Source organism: Drosophila bipectinata, chromosome XR (assembly GCF_030179905.1).
Source record: "Drosophila bipectinata strain 14024-0381.07 chromosome XR, DbipHiC1v2, whole genome shotgun sequence".
NCBI classification, from domain to species: domain Eukaryota; kingdom Metazoa; phylum Arthropoda; class Insecta; order Diptera; family Drosophilidae; genus Drosophila; species Drosophila bipectinata.
The window spans coordinates 21,080,657-21,087,610 of NC_091735.1; positions in this window are offsets into that span (position 1 = coordinate 21,080,657).

The following is a 6,954-nucleotide window of genomic DNA, read 5'->3' on the forward strand; positions in this document are numbered from 1 at the left end:
TAAAAAAAAAATGAAAATGCGGGTCAAGTCGATGTCGGAGGAGCACGGAGGAGGCCACGTTCCGCGTTGTGTGTCGCGCCTCGCAGTCCAAGCGAAGCACTGACACTCGTCGGCGACTTGCTGCCTCCGGTGGCAGCACCGCAACATGTCGATGCCGCCCATCAGGCGGCAGGATGCCCGAAACTCACCACACGGCTGCCTGCCCAGCAACATGTTGCCAAAGGACTTGTTGCTGGAGCAAAATTGATAATATTTGTATAGCCTCTATTATAACGAAAGCTGCAGCTAATGGAATCCCATAATTATTATTGTTTTTCCAGCATTTTCCCACACAGGGCAGGATTTTGACTCAAACTAATGTGTTTTAATATTAAAGGCTACTTTACTAATGAAACTAATAGCCGCTTATGTAAAGAGGCTTTATTTTCAAACATTTTTTAATTCAAAATTGCATTGCTATCGAAATCATTTAAAATTAGCGACCAAAAATTGTTCATACGCCCCATGTGACAGTTGAAATTGGTTGTGCTATTTAAACACATGCATCGGCTTAAATAATAATCCGCCATAAGAGCATGAAAAAGGAACTATTTAAAAAGCTGCCAAACTGAAGCGCATTCAATGCAAAGTGTATGAAAGGAAAAAATAAAGCGATGACAACACTGCGTATGAGTGATTAACTTTCCGAACCAATCATCGTTGCATTGGGAAACAAAAAATGAAAATAAAATACTATTAAAAAATCATACTAAAAATCATAAATATTTAAAGGAATAATTAAATAAAATAAAATAAAGAAAAATATTCATGTTTTTTATAAATTTATTTTTAAATGATAGGAATTTACGAAATAGATGGAATTATATAAAACTTAAGGAACAAATGCTTACAAATATTTTTACAACAATTCAAAAACAAATAAAATTGTCTTTTGATTTAAAATATTAGTGAATTGTAGCCCACAAGTTGCCAAAAGGACTACAATAAGAAAGTTAATCTAGAATAGCTAGATTGATATATTCGAAAAGCCAATAAATCCACATTGTTTAAGTTAACGCAATGGGGGGAACGGGGATAGGAACGAGGACCAGAGAAAAATCCATCAGGATCCGCTCCTGACCTTGTGTAGCATACATTTCGGGGCTGACGGGATGATTAAGTCCTGCAATGTTTGGCAATCAGTGGCGCCAACAGTCGTTGGCTAAATAATTTGCATGTTTCCCAGGGGGAAGTCGTGGCCATAATCAGTGTTTTCCCAGCACTAAGCATAAAGGAAAAGGATAAAGGATGTGGGGGAACAAAAGGCTACGAGCAAGGACCAAGGACCAAAAACAAAGAGAACAAAAGCTGAGAAAGGCCACATTTGTCAACTTAATTAGCGAAGCTCCGTTGCCGCTGGATTTCACCTGCTTACACCTTTGGCTCATTATTTAAGGACTCTCCGGTGTTTTGTTTTTGTTTATCCTTTTTTCTCTTCTTTTTTTTGGTATTTTTTTTGGAGGGAAAGTTTGAAGTTTATAAATCACTCAGGGGAGGCACTCGAGGAGCCATAAAGTGAAACCAGAGTAGCGCGAATTTTTAACCGTTTCGTCCTTATTTTTGCGTTTTCCTTTGTGGCCACAACAGGTGGCGTCTCCCGAAATTGACTCCGAGTGGCAAATGAACTGGCTTCTAACATTCAGCCCCGAGGCGAGGCCTGTGATCATTGGTTCAAGTGGCAAAATGTTCGGGAAATACCAGCGCCTTGTCGCAAATTGATGAATTCAATTTGGAGTTTTCGAAAGGCCGCCGCCAAAGACAAACTTTTTGTCAGGGCATATAAATAATGCTGCAACATTAATTAAAGTTGCAAGTCCAAGTGGCAAAAAAATAATGAAACTGTACTGGACCGGGCTGAGTTGAAAATGAAACAGCCGAGTCCATTTATTTATTTACTTTGGGGTTTTAATTAATTTTAATTATTGTATTTGCATTTGTTAAGGCCGGGGTTTGTTGTTTTAAAAACTTGATGGCGAAATGATTGCCGGGAATTGAGGCGCGGTTAATGCAATTCCGACAGCACGATATTAACGTTTAATGATAGGATACCATAATGATGATAATGATGATGATTCTCCACTAAGAACAAGCAACAGATACAAATATATTGTGAATTCATAATGAGGACAGAGGCCATTGCGAGTGCGACTGAATAATGAATTAATCGCCCGTTTCAGCTGCTTTTTCCCGGGAACCGCCAAACGGCCATTTATTATCGGACTCGGACTACCACTCCGCCGGAAAACTTTGATTACAATTCCCACACTTCCTTGCCTTAGGAGGAGGTGGGTGTGTCGGTTCCATTGGAGCACTTAACATATTATGCCCAGAGACATGGCGAAAATAGAAAGCCGTGCTCCTTGCCCATATCAGACTTTAAGCCTCTATTGGTTTTCCATATACTTTATAAATACATAGCTTTAAATTAGCCAAGGCCACAGAAGTCGAATGAATATTAATACGTGTCTTTGGGCTGTTATCCCAATTTATCATTTTATATTCCATGAATTCTATAGTTTTTATAAGCCTGTTTCAACTCTATTATTTGAGCCATTCATTGCCAGAACACTTACTTTTTTTTATTTACTCTATCGATTTGCAAACACATTTTTATTTCACTTCAGAAAATACGTTTAATACATTTCGCCAATAAACAATTAGCAGCCTTATGTTTAATTGTGTAACCGGCTTATTAAATCATATCATCTTTGTGGGAATTTTAATAGCATTTAATCTGCCAATTATTACATTTATTAACATTTTAAAATAATAATAATTGTATTTATGTTTTTTGCTCAACAAATATGTACATTTTTTTTTTCATTCTAAACTGTACGCCTTTTAGATACCATAGGACTCCTATGGTATCCACACAGATCAAGCTTGTATACAAATTTTGCAAAGCCCACTCCCGATATCAAAACAGAAACCTTGTCATAGCGCCAATTCATTAAAGTTTTTGGGAAATGTTTTGATGCCAAAACTATTGAAATAGCTAATCTATACCCAAAATCCAAAGTTCAGCCAAATCGGTTAATTATAAGAGTGTTCACGAATTGAAAACGATGTAAATCAAATAAATATTTCTTATGTGAAGAAAAAAAGGAATAGAGCAGTATATAAAAGTACACATTAACAAGAAAGGAAAGCTAACTTCGGGCGGAGCCGAAAACTGATAAAACTATAAAACTAATCTCCAAAACACAAAATGTTCAATCCATACGTACTTACCTATATATATATATACATACACATGTGTGTAATTGGAACCAAGTTTCACAGCTGTTCACAGGTGGCTGCACAAAATTGGTAGCTCCACTTACTATAATATGACTATATCTTCAGTTAGCGCATCATCCCAAAAATTAACGACATATCAAATGTTGGGACATCTCAAAAGCTATATTCAAATGTAAAATTATTTAAATCGTTGGAGTCAATTTAAAGGATTAGCTTCTTAAAGTAAAAAAAATAAATAAAAAATAAAAAAAAAATGCAGATTTCTTCAAAACTTTAATACCGATTGTCGAATTGCTGATTGCGGATGATTGTTTCAAACGACCCGTATTGAAAATAAGAATGTTGTTTAATAAAAATATTTTACTTGGAGACTCCCAGGTCCACCATAGTCAAAATTAAGTGAATTAAAATCCTTTTACTTTTACGCAAGATTCTACCAAACTGAATTGGCAAATGCCTTAACAAAAATGATCTAAGTCCTAGCGCATGGTAAGGCTTGCGGTTCGCCACCCGTGGACTGCCCCCAACAGTGATGATTTAAGAATTGAAAACAGTGTAATTAAAATTGTAAAGATAGATTTTCACCACCAAGTGACATTCCTAAAGGGATACACACTGGTTGGTCTAACTGATAAATAGTTTTCATAAATTTTTCACGTAAAATATTTATATGAAATAAAATTATTTTTAAAACCGAACTCATAGGAGTAAAACCAATAATTTTTGGGGCTCTTCTAACAAGAGAAGTTCTTATTTTCAAAACATGTAACTGTATGCAGTTGCCAAAGATAAAACGACTTTTACGTCATTAAAAAACATTTAAAAACTAATTCCTTAAGTCTATACATATATATATACGTATATTAAACGTATATGCACAGGAGATAACACCAAGAAGAATATAAACCAATTCATGTTTCTAATCAAATGTTTTCTGACTTTTGACATCACATCCGTCCGCGGAATATATGTATGCCTGTGGAATATTTTGACTTTTTATTAGATGTTTGCTCATAGTCCGTATTCCGTCAATAACGTTTGCATTAAGTCCGATCTTCTTATCAGAAACCCTCAAGATCAAGCTGAAAGCTCAACCTCAAGCTCGATGATGCTTTAAAAAGCTGGCGCCATGAGTCTCGGAGCATCAGTTGGAATTCTTCCAGTGACTCTCTAAAACGAACGTTTGCTTCAACCCAAAAATAAAAGAAATTATCCAGCCGGTGGTCCTTTTCTCTGCTCCCTCGAATTGGAAGAAGTAATAGCCGTTTGAAGTGTTTTTAATTTGAAACTTAGTTTTAATTCCAATTTTGTTATCTCCCAGAAAACCAGGAGGACGAGTGCTCTGCAGTCAGTTATCCAATAGTTATTTTGGTCACTGCTACGCCACTTCGAGAAGTGGCGGGATGTGAAAAGTAATCTCATGAGTCTTTCTATTTGTCAGAAGGTGCACTCGTTCGAGTCCGATAAAGGACTCATCGTTATAAGCCGTTCCGACATCTCCGAATCCAGTTCCATTTGGATTTGGAGATGTCGGAAAGGCTTATAACGATGAATTCTTTATTTGACTCGATAATGTGCACCTTTTGATAAATAGAAAGGATCATGATGTCATCTTATGGTATGGCGAAATGTGACAGCTTTGTAGTTGGCAATCGAAGCCAAGGACATATGTTAGAAGATACCGGCGTGTGTACTGTATTCTAATCGTAATTTGGGAAAGGAAATTGGCTTGGGAAGGTGGTTTGATTATAGGTAAGTCTTCTATATTTGTTTTTCCTTTTGTTTCATTTCCAACTATATACGGTTTACTGTATTAAAATACTGTTATATTGTATTAAAAATACATAACTGATACAAATTAATAATTTTCTTAAATCTTTTTTTTCATTTGATAGAACTACTTTCCACTATGGGACTGATGGTATAATGATGATCCGATGAAAAAACATAAGGATACGAACTGCGATTCTAAATGGCCTTGAATAACGAAATATTGTTGAAAAATAGACCGAATATTAATTTGTATAAATTTAAGTGTAATTATTTTATTATAAAGATTGAATCTGTATTGCCAATATAAAGACTTTTATTGTATATAATAAAAACACAAATTTTTGTTTTAAGTTAAAGTTTCACAAAAATTAAATCCTTTCAAAAATGAAATATCGTATCTTTTGGTACGAGAAAAACTCTTCATCTGGCTTTCCAAATAGTGGAGAAGAAACGAATATACTCATCTCATAGCCATCATAATCACCATTTGTACAAAATAAAAATGCAGACAATCCAGCTTATAGCTTATTTGGTTTATTGGCAAAAAAATGGCGTTGTGTAGCACGAATGTTGGTTTTATTAAAGTAACTAACATCTTTTATTTTTTAAGGATTTAGGGAAACAAAATAGTGGAAACAGACAAACAGAAGCCCACATTTGGTTTAGTTTTGAGAAAGAAGAAAAATCGGGTTTTCTTGAATAACTTCCAAACAAAAAGTCATTGGGATGATTCAAAATTAGAATGGTAATAAAAAATAATATTTTTTCTACCACTAGCCCCAATTTAGTGAGTCAAAATCATTTCACATTTACAAAAATTTCTTCCAAATTGATGTTTGGCAAATGCGTTGAAAAAATTATTTAATTGGAGCAATACCATTTGTTTGATATATAACTTATTCTAAAACTGCCGTGCACAGTGATTTAGAAAGAATTTATATAATTATATAAATTATATATAATTTGTTTTATATAATTTGTTTATATAATATAAATTTACGAATAGCTATCTCAATTATATACGTCATTATACGGAGAAGTCACCAATAATAATACATATAAACCAATTTTTGTTGCTAATCAAATGATCTTTTCTGATCTTTGGGAATTTTTCGGGAATTTTTATTTCACCGATTCCGAAGAAAGCACTCGCATAAAGACTGATATTATTATCAGAAACCTGAAAGCTCAAGGTCTTTCAAGTGTTTGTTGTTTTAGTGTCTATATACTTTGTTGTAGAAAAAACTTATTTATTTAATGTATATTTTTTCAAAATTAAATTTGCTTTAATTCTTTAACATTAATGCTTTAAATTATTGTAGAGTACTACAAACCTACTAACTTGTATTGTACTATTTTACACGTTTAGGCATTCAGCTGGCCATTCGCCTCCATGGCAGTTCCAGCGGAGTGATCCGTATTGAAATTTGTACACTGGACGCAGTCGAAAGATGCTTATTTTTCAACATGGACGCCGGATAGACACAATACTAGAAATGTTAACAACTTAACTTATCGAAAAAATGAAAATGATGCACAGAAAAAAGTGTGTAAAACTTCCGCAAACAAGCCATAAATGCATACAATAAGTATGTAGTTTGTAAATTGGATTTGGTCTCTTTTTCATGGATTCTCTTCCTAAAAATAAAGTGTCATAAATATATGTATTCTTTCCGGACCAATGTTGGGCTAAATACATTTTCGCATAAACACCCGGGTAAGTGTAAAGTGCTTGCCGCCGTGCAACCGAAGCCGGAAAGCACGCGACCATAATTAGACTCAAGCCAGCATTAAAGCAGCCCGGAAGCATGTCCCGAGTCTGGGGTGCCCCTTGGGTCCTAAATGTCCTCGGACTGAATGGCGGTGCCTGCGTAGCATCACAAAACGGGCTTGGAAAGGATG